This window comes from Halichoerus grypus, chromosome 11, assembly GCF_964656455.1.
Source record: "Halichoerus grypus chromosome 11, mHalGry1.hap1.1, whole genome shotgun sequence".
NCBI classification, from domain to species: domain Eukaryota; kingdom Metazoa; phylum Chordata; class Mammalia; order Carnivora; family Phocidae; genus Halichoerus; species Halichoerus grypus.
This window is the reverse complement of record NC_135722.1, coordinates 34962529-34977242: the sequence shown is the minus strand read 5'-3', so window position 1 is coordinate 34977242 and position 14714 is coordinate 34962529. Positions and strand designations below refer to the sequence as shown.

Here is a 14714-nt window from a genome sequence, read left to right as displayed (position 1 = left end):
CCACGAGGTCTTCTGTAGCCCTTAGGTTATTTTTAACATTATTAAATGAAATTTTTTACATTTTCTTCTCTCGGTACAATGTCATCTCGATTTGCTTGTTTTATCCCAAACCTAGACCATCTTGGAATACTTCATTTTCCATATGTCTCATGGAAGCTCTTTTCTGTTTTCTCTGACTTTACTGAGAATTTAATGATTCCATTTTATCTCTTCTCTCCGCATATCAATTCTATTTCTTATTTTAAAGTTTTCTTTGTATTGTTGCCCTAGAATTTACAATATACATTTTAAACTAAACTAAGTCCATTTTCAAATAGCACTGTACAGTCATGTGCAGGGCAGGTACCTTGTAACAGCATTCCCCCTTCCTTTCTCTGGTCCCTTGTGACATTGCTGGCATCCATTTCTCCTATCCATATAGTATAATGACCCAATACATTGTTATTCTTAGTACTTCCTTTTAAAAAAAAAAAAAAGTATTTTCAATTAAGAATAAGAAGAAACAGGGGCTCCTGGCTGGCTCAGTTGGTAGAGCATGCAACTCTTGATCTTGGGGTTGTGGGTTTGAGCCCCATGTTGGGTATAGAGATTACTTAAAAATAAAATCTTTTTAAAAAGAATAAGAAAAAACAATTTTTTGCCTCATTTATTCATTATTCAGTGCTCTTCATTTCTTTATGTAGATTTAAGTTTCTGACCCGTATCAAAATTTCTTTTAACATTTCTTTTGGGACAGAACTGGTGGCAATGAATTCCCTGATTTTGTTTTTCTGAGATAGTCTATTTCTCCTTCACTTTTTTAAAATTGTTTTTTGTTTTTATTTCAGTACAGTTAACATACAGTGTTATATTAGTTTCAGATGTACAATATAGTGATTCAACAATTCTCTCCTTCACTTTTGAAGGACAATTTCACTGAATATAGAATTCTAGATAGGCTTCCCCTCTTCTTTCAATCCCTTATTTATTTCACTCCACTCTCTTCTTAATTTCATGATTTCTAAGAACAAGTCAAAGATTATTTATTTATTTATTTATTTGAGAGAGAGTGAGAACTCAAGAGATCACAGAGGGAGAAGGAGAAGCAGACTCTCTGCTGAGCAGGGAGCCTGATGTGGGGCTGATCATGACCTGAGCCGAAGGCAGACACTTACCTGACTGAACCACCCAGGCACCCCTCTGAGAACAAGTCAAATATAAAGTTTATAATTGTATTTGTAGGTACTCTCTACATTTCCTCTGGCTTCTTGCAACATTTTCATGTTGTCTTTGATTTTCTGAAGTTTGAGGATGATATATCTGGGGAGTGGGAAGGGGAGGAGCGTGGGGGGGTTGTCTTCCTTGGTTTTCTTTGAGCTTCCTGTCCCTTGAGTTGGTTTCTTATAATTATTTTGGAAAATTCCCAGCTATTAGTACTTCTGATACATACATACATATATATATATATTGCTCCATATTCTCTTTCTTCTCCTCCTGCAATTCTAATTACATGTATGTTCTTCTATGTGCAATTTCAGATGCTTTGTTCTAGTTTTATTTTTATTATTGTTCTTTTGTATTTTTTTTTTAAAGATTTTATTTATTTGACAGAGACACAGCGAGAGAGGGAACACAAGCAGGGGGAGCGGGAGAGGGAGAAGCAGGCTCCCTGCCGAGCAGGGAGCCTGATGTGGGACTTGATCCCAGGACCCTGGGATCATGACCTGAGCCGAAGGCAGATGGTTAACGACTGAGCCACCCAGGCGCCCCTCTTTTGCATTTTCATTTGTGAAATGTGTATTGAACTATTTTCAAGCTCAGTGATTCTTTCCTCAGCAATATCGGTCCGATAAGGAGCTCATCAAAGGCATTCTTCATTTCTGTTACAGTGTTTTTGACTGCTATCTTTTACCTTTGTTTCTTTCTTGGGGATTCCACATCTCTGCTTACATAACTCATCTATTCTGTTATATTGTCTACATATTGATTATAATTATTTTAAATTCCCTCTCTACTAATTCCAACATCTGTGTCTTATTTGATCCTGGCTCTGATGCTTTTTTGTCTCTTCAGAGTGTTTTTTTCTTGCATTTTCATATGCCTTGTAATTCTTTTTTGAAGGCCAGACAAGGTTGCACTGGATTTTAGTGATTGAGGAATATATAAACCCTTAGTGTGAGGATTTATGTTAATCAGGCTAGGAATCGGGATATGCTTAATATTTGCCATGGCTAAGGTGCCTTAGGCTTCAGATTTCTCTAGTGCCCTTGTTATTGGCTCACATGTTTACTTTGGACTTCTCTAAGTACTCCTCAGAGACAGTTTGTGTCGTGTAGTTCTTCTGGATGTAATCCACTGTTATAGAACCTACTTGGTAGGGTGCAGAGTAGGCCTTTGTCATGGAGAAGGTTCTGGGTATGTATCCTAAATGACTGCTCTTCACCTTTCCCAGCCGGTACCATAAAAGGCTTTCTTGGATCTTTAAGAACCTGGTGTACTTTCTGAGAGTAAAGATCATAAAGTAAGGGGTTCCCACTGATATTATGGCCCCTGGAAGTTTCTCATGATAGTCTGCACTCAGCCTCCACCACTTAGTCAAAATTAGCGTTTAAATCATACCAGTTTATTGCTTCAGGGATTTCTGTTACAAAAATCAGAAATTAGCTGTGATTCTCTATATATGCTTGTGTCTCCAGATATCAGGGTAGTGGTTTGTTCTTTGACCTCAGTTTTCTGATATATCCAAAAGAAGTCATTTATTTTTAATTTGTCCAGTTTTTTTCTTGTCGTAAGCACAGGAGTGACAATTACAAGTTCTTTACATGTAGGAACTAAAATCAGAATGAAGGCTATACTTTTTCACTTTCTTGAAACAAATAAGCAAATAAAAAAGTCTTCATTAACATTCTTGACCTTTCCTCACACCCCTTTGTAATACTTTTTGTATGTGCCTCTTTGTTATTGTCACACAAAGACTTCTCATCACCTACAATCATTGAAGATTTGGTAATTGAATCATAGATTCTTTCCATGCCTCAAATTCTGTTATTGTCAGAGTGATTTTATTATTCATGTAGTTGGATATTAACTATAAAATAAAGAAGTCTTAGTGATCAATGTCATTATTCAAGCCAATAATCTCTGACCTATTTTCTTTTCTTTTACATGTCCAGCTCTCTTTGTCACATAGTACAACTCTCCAGTTACTGTGTTGTGGCAAATGTTAATACTCATAAAGAGGCCAATTAAGAAAAATCAAAATTGGAAATGAAGTGAGAATGAAAACATCAAATCCATCATCTTTCCCTAATATCTGTACAAGCCCTTCAAAGTAGGGAGTCTTTGAGAGACATTTAATAAACATTGGCCATAGATTCTCTTATGTATTGATAATGGTATTTATTAATCAGTATTTTCTTCAAAAAAATTAAAATTTCCATATGAAATCATAATCTAGTTAAGAGAGATCTGCGAAGTTGGCAAGCAAGGAAATAAATGTTTAAGGACAGAAAACATTATTAAATACCTAAATAATTCAAGTTTGCATCCGTTAATGAATAAGGATGAAGGAAACAGAAATAAGGTGGCAACAAACATAAATGTAGTCATTTTATGTAAGTTCCCAATGATTTTACTAACTTCATCAACACCCTTATATAGAAAGTGTTTACTTCTGGGATGGATTCTTATTTATGGATAATATTTATGATTTCACATAATTGATAAAAGATCTCAACCATGAAAACTAGAGATTTTAATTAAAAGTGAGCTTGTGAAAATGAAGTTCATGTTTAGTAGGCAAGAAATTAGATATAACATTAAAGATACTAGGGACAATAAATTACATGAAATGGAAAATAAAAGTGTTTCCTTTCAGGTGATATAGTAGGTTATAAAGTCTGCACTTCTGATTTCTGAATAAGATATGGATAAAGGGCATAGAGAGGTCCTATAAATTGGGCTTTACATAATCTGTAGAAACTCAAAGACTTGAATTGATATTTTTAAAAATGACATTGTTCTTTTCGGGCTACTTCTCTAATAATATAAGCGAGAGCAGGAAGAAGAATAGAGTTGCACTCTGTTTTGTCCAAAGAGAAGACAAGTTAGGTGACCCCACACACAGAAATAAAAGGATAAGCAACACAACATATGAAATGTGCTCAACTTTGCTGATATCCAGAGGATATTAGGAATCGCATATTAAAGTTGTATGGAAAACCATGATAATGTTCCATTATACATTCAGCATATTGGCAAATTCTCTCATAGTAGTCTACCAACCAGTCACCATTTGAAAGCTTCAAAGTAGTAATTGTTTTAGGCAGGAGGCTTCAATGTTTTCTAAAACTAATTTGTGAAAGTTTAATGAAGAATAGAAAATTTTAATATTCTCAAAGTATCTTCTAAGACATTATTAATTATAGAGTGAAATTTATAGTGGAATTCTATCTTATCTATGTGATCAAAGTCAACATGACCAAAAATGGAAAAAAATTGACTTCAATGTCCTATAAAAATTCTTTTTTTTTTTTTTTTTTTTTTTTAAAGATTTGATTTATTTGATAGAGAGAGACACAGAGAAAGCAGGAACACAAGCAGGGGGAGTGGGAGAGGGAGAAGCAGGCTTCCCGCTGAGCAGGGAGCCCGATGCGGGGCTCGATCCCAGGACCCTGGGATCATGACCTGAGCCGAAGGCAGACGCTTAATGACTGAGCCACCCAGGTGCCCCTAAAAATTCTACAATCATAGTTTAACTTGACTAACATCAGCAAACTAAAACTAAGAAACATTATACAAAATACATGTTCAAAGTAATCCTATTAACCATTCTAAAATGAAATCTGACTCTCAAAGTGTATTGTTTTGGGGAACATCTTTCTCATGTAGAGCATTTATAACATATTGTTAACTATGTGCAAAATAATCCTGTTCTTATGTTTGTGTGTTGTTTTGCCTTCTACTGTTGACCCAATAGATAATGCTGTCCACAGTAAATTCCCAGAGTATAATAGTTCTTTCCCTTTCAAGCTATTGTAGATAATCCAGCATTAATTTTACTTTCACTGAAATATTGATTTTAAATTTCTGCTAGGCTCCTTCAAATTCTATTTGTTTGTTTATATCATTTATGTATTCATTTTTACTTTTCTTCTTTCAGAAGACTTTAAAAAGGTCTATGAATGATTTTTCTTCAATTTTACATTCTTACAGCTTTACTTTGGAAGTAATAAGAATAATAAAGTAAGCTTTAGTGGGTATTTGTGACTGAAAAAAAGTCCTTATTCTGCATAAAAATTGAAAATAGCCACAGAATTTGTCTCATATTTACATGGTTACATTATTTCCTTGACAATGATTAAATATTAAATTGAAAGCTTATGTGTGTTTGTACATTGGAGACAATTTGGATTTCTCTTAAAGTCAGTTTCTTTCATTATGTGAGAATGCTTCTAATGTGCATTTCTGCTTAACATAAAAAGATTTGGTATTCTGGGCATTTAGTTCTTACATAAAGATAAGACAAGTTGAACTTTTAATATTAACTACATATCCTCTAGTATCTGGGAATATGAGATTCATTTAGAGTGTATAGTTCATGCTCTTTTGCATTCAATTTCATAAGAATATTTAATATTGTATAACCTTTGAGCTAATGTTTTAAATGTTAGAGGAAAAAGTAATGTAGAATACTTAAGTCTATTTTGGAAAATGTTGCCTTTCTTAAACAGACCAATACAATGAAAAAATAACTTTAAAAGTTATTGGACCCAAATAATATATGCAGTATACTAAGGTGTAACTTGATCTCCCCTTTCCCCTTTTTGTGTGGGCTAGACTTAATGACTCACTTCCAACTAATAGAATATGATAAAGAAAATATTAACATTGTAGTAGGTAAACCTGGTAAACAGTACTTTAACTGAATGATCATGGTTGACATCATCAATAATATTATGTAAACTCTGTTATGGTGTCACAAGAAGGGCACTTTATTTCTGGTGTTCTTTCCAAAAACCCATAACCCTAGTCTAATTATGAGAAAAACATCAAACAATTTGAAGGACATTCTGTAAAATCCTTAACTATTCTTTCTCAAAATAGTCAAGGTCATGAACAAGAAAAGACAAAGAAACTATCAAATACTAGGGGACACTAAGGAGACATGATGACTAAATGCACTGTGTTATCCTAGATTGGGTTTAGTACAAAACAGGGGCATTGACAGAAAAACTGGTCAAATCCAAATAAAATTTGAAGTTTAGTTTATAATAATGTACCAACGTTTCTTAGTCTCAACACATGTATGTATATAATGTAAGATGTTAACAATGGGAAGAACCAAAACTGTGTGAGGCGTATATGTGAACTAACTACAATCTTTGCAGTATTTCTGTAAATCTATGAATATGCCCAAATTTTAATTTAAAAAAAATGAAAAAGAAATGGAGTAGATCCAGTAATGGCTACCACAAAACTCCTTATACTTATAAAAATTTTTCATTAATTCTAGGAAAGATTTTGGATCTAGATTAATAGTACCTTTTATTTCAAGTCAGGAAGTCTTAAATTCCTAGTGTCTAATTATATCACATTAAATATGTACTGGTTAAGGTCCCAATAAATCTAAGTTTTAACATCAAACCTAGTTGTCAACTTAAACTGAATCCTTATTCATTCAGCTTATACAGTGATTATTCTCATGAAATGTGACATTTCATGTAGAAATAAGTAAATATGAATATCCTACTTAGAATTTCATTCTCCTCTTTAAGCAGAAATGATTTTAACAATTAGTTGAAGAATAAAAACATCTTCCTTTTTAATACTTACTAAGAAAAAGGGGAGATCAATGACCTTCAGACACTTTTTAACTTAGAAATATCATTAATAATCATTCTATATGTTCTGGCTGCAGGAAAGACTTTTGAGGGGAAATGAAATGATTTCTGTCTTCAAAAACTAGAAAGTATGCTCAGAATAGAAATGAGACTTGTTTTGTGTAGACCCAAAGAGCAGAACTAAGACCAGTTGATGGGAATTATAGGAAAATTGACTTTGTGTTCAATATAAAGAATGGTCTGAGAATTACAATTATCAAATAAGTTAATGCATTACATTATATGGATGGGAACTTCATTTCCACCGGGGAGTAAGCAAACTGGACAACCATTTTGGAGAAGCAGACCCAGGGAAAGAAAACATTGAATAGATATTTGGACTAAAAGACCTTTAAAGTTCCAATCTGTTACTGTACTTCTGACCAACTGATTATAAATCAGAGGTTTTCAGGATCCCTTCCTTGTGTACCATTAATTTGCTAGAAGAGTTCACAGAACTTAGGACACTCGTTTATTCACTAGATTACCCATTTATTACAAAGAATATTAATGGGTATGAATTAACAGCCAGATGAAGAGATACATAGGGCAAGGTCCTGAATAAAGGAGCTTCTTTTCTCATGGAGTTTGGGGACCAGTTTGGTGGCATGTGGCATTCTGATTCCCCAACCTGGAAGCTCTCTAAACCCCTCCCTTTGGGTTTTTATGGAGGTTTTATTACATAGGCATGATTGATTAATCCATTGGCCATTGGTGATCTATTCAACTTGTAGTCCCTTTCCCCTGCCCAGAAATCAGAGAGAGGGACTGAAAGTTCCCAATAGTTCTCTATTCCTGGTTGGTTCCCCTGGCAAAAATCTCCTAATCATAGTGCTTTCCAAAAGTCACCTCATTAGCATACACCCAATTGTGGTGGAAAAATTGGCTTGTTATGAACCACAAGACACCCATTTCACATTTATGGCTCTGAAGGGATTTAAGAAACTAAGGACAAGATACCAAATATTATAACAAAAGATGCTCCCATTGCTCTTAGCCTCAGGAAATTCCAAGAGTTTTAGGAACTGTAAGCTAGGAACTGTGGATGAAGACCAAATATATATGAGAAATATGTTTTGGCCATCTAAATGATCAAATATATATATATATATATATATTTGATATGTGTATATATATATATATGTGTATATATATATATATGTATATATAATAAATCACAACTTACAAATCTCAATTATCACATTCTCTGATCAAGCTAAATTCTAAGATTACTTCTTGATTGTTTTTCCCCCTTCCTTCTCTATAACTGATACATAACCAAGTCCTTCAGAGTTAACCTGCAAATATATACTGACCCAATACACTTTTTTCTATCTCTGTTGATAGAATCCTAGTCCAAGCTACCACCATCTCTCACTTCCATTCTGGCCCTGGTACAACAAATTTTTAAAAAAACATAAAACATGTAACATCTTTCCTCAGCTTAAAAATATTACTTCTTAGGATAAAAATATAAATTATCAATTGAATCTATAAGGCTGTATATGTTTCTATTTCCTATTTACCTCTCCAAAGTTTTTTTAATATATATTTTCCTTTCATCACTTGGCTTCAGACACACAGGCATGTTTTCTGTTTCTGAAATATATCAATTTAATTACCTGACTTAGGGAACTTTGGGGGGTTGTTGAGGATTCTTTTTCCTTATTTACATATGCTTGGTTTCTTCTTGTTGTAATTGTTTCAGCATTTATGTCCTTAAAAACGTATGTGGCCATCCAAACAATCACTATCACAGCACCTTGACTGATTTGCCTCCTTTTTAAATAAGTAAGTTCCATAGGAATGGGACCATGTCTACTGTGTTGCTATTGAATCTCTAAAACTGGGAAGAATATCTGGCACCTAATAATACTCAGTCATACTGAAACTTAGAGAAAACTGTCTAAAAGTAAAAGGCCTAATAATACTCAGTCATACTGAAACTTAGAGAAAACTGTCTAAAAGTAAAAGTGATGGATGTTGCTGTTGTATATATGAATGGAAGTTTGCATTAAACAACCATTAACATTTTATTAAGTTTGAGATTCTATGGGTCTGTGATTTTAAAACTTTATAATAAAAACGGGTTTGGAAAATAATACATCCTGATGATGCTTGTGGGCTTTAAAAAGCAGACTGACTGGGGTTCTCACATTTACCAATTATATGAGCTTGCACTATTCACTTAATTTCTCTCTTCTCAGGATTTTGATCTATAACAAGGGAACAATAATAATAGTGCTTATTTCTAATGGCTATTGAGTTGGTTAGATAAGATACTAAATATAATGCAGATAGCACAGTGCCTCTCAGATAATGGTGGCAAATATGTAACTCTTTAATTCTTAGATTCATTACTTTATATTGAACTGCATAAATTTCAAGTTTGCATTGTTAAATCATTCTCAGTAATGGTCTTATGTTATCCATGATGGTTAGATAGATTTCCAAATCAACATTATTCTAGGTCTATGTGGGCTGTAGGGCTCATGTTTGGTCTCTCCCCTCCCCTTTTATGTCACCCAGTTCTCATAAGCATTCAATCTATGCACTGTTCAATATATATATATATTATCATGCAGAATGTATCATGTAACACACTTGGGTCTCTCACTTTTAAACCATCCTCCAAAGACTCATTATATTTTTTTGTATAATTATGACGCTAAGCAACCTTATTGAGATTATATTTGTGCAGTTTAGTACAAATGGGAAAGTGTCTAAGGGACAATGACCCTGGGGCAACAAATGACTAATTTTTTTCCAAATATTTTCCCGAATTGCAAAGACTGGCCCTAAGGACCCTTGAGTCCAGGAATTTAAGGGAGAAAGAAAACATCACATGAATAGATACTTCCTTTTAAGGAATACTTTTTCCCTAATGTTGCTGCATTTTTCTAGATATACTAATTTGTTTCTGTGGAATGAATTACTTGATATCTTTGCATGATACACATATCAAGACATATTACTAATGAGAGAAGACCTTTACAAGCAGAGGAAGTTTCTTTATTTTCTCAATATGCATTAGCTCTATGTACTTCTGTGCTTGACCTTCCAAAGGAAGTCATGTTGGAAAAACTGAAGGAATATGAATACACACGTGCAGTTGAAATACACTTTTAAGTAGCAGAGCAGTCTACCTTTCTGAAAATATAGAACCAAATGAGTTTTGAAAATAAATAAATCATAATTATGTATTTGATATTGCTCAAATATATTATTAAACATTTGAATACAGATGACTGGTCTGGGGGAAGGTTATTTTTGTATGATTATATAATTAAAGCCATTTACATTTTCTGTTGAATTTTAAAGATGAGCACCAGGTGTTAGATGGAAGTGTTGAATCACTATATTGTACAGCTAAAACTAATATTACACTGTATGTTAACTAACTGGAATTTAAATAAAAACTTTTTAAAAAATCAAAGTATTTTTACATGGTTCACATTTTGCTCTGCAAAAAGGGAAAAAAATAGTTTTGTTAAATGATGTTGAAAATTAGCTTATTTAGGTGATAGCAAAATGTTTGATTGATACAATTTTAAATATAAAAGTGAAAACAAAAATAAATTTTCTACTTATTCAAATACCTTCCTAAATTATAATGAAGCAATTAAAATATAAATAGAAGACATTTTAAAATATAAAATTCTACAATTATGAATTTCAAAGATTCAAAATTCCCTAAGTATTTTACCTTTTATTATTTTCTTTTAATTCAGGATCACATACAGCCCTGAGAATGTGCATTAATGTAAAGAAAAAAGGGATTCTTAGCAATAAGCCTTCTGAATGGAAAAAGGCTTTCCATACTTGACTTAGTACTTTGGACAGAGCCGAGGGCCTATTTTGTGTATAGTTTCAGGATGAGAATGAAAAAAGATTGAGGACAGGGATATGCCACAATCTTTACATAAACACAGAATTCCTGAAAACACATACATTGGTTTATTGGGCCTGCTTCTTGTTGGGTTCTGCTAAGTGTGTGAAGGCATTGGAGGAAAGTGGTTTTAAAGGTTTTTTTTTTCTTTTTTCTCCAAAGGTGGTGTCAGAGTCAGAGTCTCTTCCTGTAGATTCTCATGTAGCTACTAGGCTAGAAATCTTTTGTTTTAAATGTGTACTGTTCAAGCTCCACAATGTTAGATTACTAAATATTTGTGTCAAATTATTCTAGTATATCAATACTATGATTTTTTTAAAGAGTTGAGCTGGTTTTGTAATTAAGCAGTTAAACCATTTTTCTTCATTTTCTGAGAAATTAAAGAAGCTCCTAATAAAGGAAAATTTTATGCAAATTACTGCATTTTTTACAGTATAGTAAATGTCACCAAAATTAAAAATTTATGACTTTAATGAATGAAGATAATAATCCATGATAAAATTGTTAACTTAGGAACTAAAATATTTCACCCTGGTAACTTAAGTCTAATTATACGAAGGAAATGTCAACAAACATGATCGTTTTAGATTCCACTGGAAATTGCCTGAACTAGTTAATTGAAGAAAAGCCCAGCTACATAAACACAAACAAATGAACATTATACACCTCAGCTTCTCCTGGGGACACTGCATTTAATTTGAATTTCGAATACTAATTGCTGCAGTTAGAATACTGTTAAAACTGAACTAATACTAACTGAAAGTAGAGGTGTGGCAGCAATGAGAAATGAGCAGATTAAATAGTATTCAACCACGCGGGCAAATGTCAGCGCCTAACTGGTAGTGCGTTAGTATTTAACAAAGAAAGAAGATTCATCGTGTAAATGAGTTCCAATACAATAAAGCCGCATCTATAATCGATTATTTGATTATCAGTCATTAAAAACCATTTGGTCTCGTTTAAAGATGCATCAGAGAACATACATTTGTTGGGATTAAAAATGTAGAATGGCAAATAGTAAAATTGCACTGTTTTATTTTTTTTTAAAGATTTTGTTTATTTGTCAGAGAGAGAGAGCACAAGCAGGGGGAGCGGCAGGCAGAGGGAGAAGCAGTCTCCCCACTGAGCAAGGAGCCCCACGTGGGGCTCGATCCCAGGACCCTGGGATCATGACCTGAGCCCAAGGCAGATGCTTAACCGACTGAGCCATCCAGGTGTCCCAAAATCGCACTGTTTTAAGGAAATGAATAACACAGATAAAATTGGGTGTGGAAATACCTCAGAACTTTATTTCCTGTATCATATAAGTTATTTTTAGAATTGTGAGTGGTTTTTGAGATCATTTATTCTCTTCTCACGGAGTCAGTTCCTCCTCGTTGAGCAATTTCATGGCACTGCTCGATGTAAACACAGCTCCCACAGCCCTTTCTCATGAATTTCCCACCGACTACACTGTGTAGTCTTTCTTTCTGAAAAAATGCTTAATAATTCATTGAATATAATTAAAATACTGTTCTACTTCAGTTGAATTTCATGGTATGTAATATTCATCTTCCGTCCAATCTCCTGAGTTGGTTTTAATTAGAAAGAAAAGCAGTTGAAGAACTTCATTCACATCAAATGCAATATCACAAGGTGTGAACATTCTGTTCTTCCCCTGAAACCTAGAAACCTCTGGGAAAATGACTACCTTTGGTAGATTAAAAAACAGAGTTAGAAAATATGATTTACTCTTTTGTAATGAATAACAAATCTGTAAAAAGACAATGCAAGGTGAATGGCCAGGTGCAAAGGGTACTTCAATAGAGTGAAATGTACCTTTGCAGACCTTGGCTTCTTTATATTTAGAATAAGCTGGATTAAATGTTTTCTATACCCCCATTTAGCTCTCAACCAGCTCTCAGTTTGTTAACAAGTTAAAAGGCTAACAAGACAGGCATGAATTTAGAATTTTCCAGTTATACCCAATAAATTGTCCTGCCTGCATTACAATAAAACCAATGATATCTATGATGAATATTTCACAAGGGAATGATAAGAGATGAAAATATCATCTCGTGTTTCAAGGACACATATACTAGCACGAGCAGTAATAGCAGATGGTAAACAGGGACATTTTTTGAGGTGCTAGAGAAGCGTCTGTGACATTTACAATCGATAATGGCATCCGTACTTTTTGGAAGATGAATACATAAGCTTGAATGTATGAACTCTTTCCATTAGAAACAACAACAAACCCTAGTAAAAACAAACTAAAATAGGAATTCGTTGTAAGGTTTTAAGTACAGGAGGCACTTCATGGGACCCAAGAGTAAGCGTTCTGTTAGTCCTCACAGGAAGATTGGAAGCAGACACTTGAAGGTTTTTTAGTGATTCCTGCAGTCCTCTCTCGCCTTTGCATGCCTCCCTTTCTTCTGCATTGTCTGTCGGGCTTCTTTCTTCGAAGAACTGGCTTTTTTTTTTTTCAAGAGCCAGAAGATATCTGAATTATGGCTCAAAAGGTTCATCACTTTAGTTCTGCTTTTTACAGAGACATTCAATGACCATCTCTGAAGAAAGATACTGTGTGGTTCATTGAGTCAGTTCCCCCCCCACACACACATCCTCCATTAATTGCTATGATAAGTGGGGGTGAGATCACGTGGTGAAAACATAACTGCTTGGAGGCTCATCTCTGTGTGGAGTATGTGATTTCTAGAAAAGGGTTAATTGTTCCTGGATTTAATGCAAAAGATGTATTATGAGCATTTTTCCCCTTCAGTTCTGATCATAAAGCTCAGGACAAAGGTGATGCTAAAGAAATAATTTTGAATAGCTAACTCTTCAGAATAATAACTGATTTCTCATGTATCATTCTTTATTTGTGGAAGCATATTTTGCCTAACCACACTCTTTTATGGAGGAACGATAAATAATAATCAGTCTATTGAATGAACTCTTACTATACGGCAAAATCTATCTGAGTTGAATGTTCACAAAAGGCAGTAAAGTGTGCTATGGGAAAGTAGAGTCAGGTAATTTATGTCACTTGATGTTCACAGTAGCCCTGTTAGACAGTGTTGCAGATGAGTTATCTGACATTTCGCATTATTAACTTATTTAACAAGTGTCCCAGAAGGGTGGGACAGAGCCTAAATTAGAAGCCAAGCATTTCTGATACAGAAGTCCTTGCTTTGTTACAATGTGGAGATACTAAAACTTGGAAGTTGCCACGATGCAAAACAAAACAAACAAAACAACACAAAACAACAACAAAAAAAACCACAAATGGTTATTTGTGGCACAAAGGCTAGAACTCAGGTTTGATGACTGGGAATCACCCTCTTTCCCCTGCTGTGCATTTCCTCTACAGAAGTAGATGAAAAGTGCAAAAAAGAGTAGGTTCAGCTTTCTCATGAATTAAATTACCAAGAAGTGCCAAATCAATTTAGCTTTGTTACCAGCAGTGACATAAAACTTCATACCCACACTATTCTCTAGATTTACTTTTCTGAGAGAAAATCAGTTTCTTTTAAAAGAGGTGCTGGCACAGTTGGAATATTCTGAATTTTACTAATATAGAGATGTTTCAGGGAAGAAAAGTTTGATGTCTTGTGTTTAAAAAATGAGATTGAGGGGCGCCTGGGTGGCTCAGTCATTAAGCATCTGCCTTCGGCTCAGGTCATGATCCCAGGGTCCTGGGATCGAGCCCCGCATCGGGCTCCCTGCTCAGCGGGAAGCCTGCTTCTCCCTCTCCCACTCCCCCTGCTTGTGTTCCCTCTCTCACTGTGTCTCTCTCTGTCAAATAAATAAATAAATAAATAAATAAAAATGAGATTGATTTCAGTGCCACTACACAAATAAAAAAATGTCTTTGCTTTAAAAACCTTGAGTTTGTATGTCTTTTATAATAACAGATTATTTCACTAATTCCTGCATTTTTTCATTGCTGAACGTGATCTGAAAATCAAATGATTGTCTATGAT

The 14714-nt window shown here is 34.1% G+C and overlaps 1 pseudogene across 1 annotated transcript in view; it reads left to right on the top strand.

Moving 5' to 3' along the window:
* LOC118551433 (ribonucleoside-diphosphate reductase subunit M2 pseudogene) overlaps nucleotides 1-14714 on the top strand; it is a 258417-nt pseudogene that overhangs the window by 121880 nt on the left and 121823 nt on the right. The gene's annotated exons all lie outside the window — the stretch shown is intronic.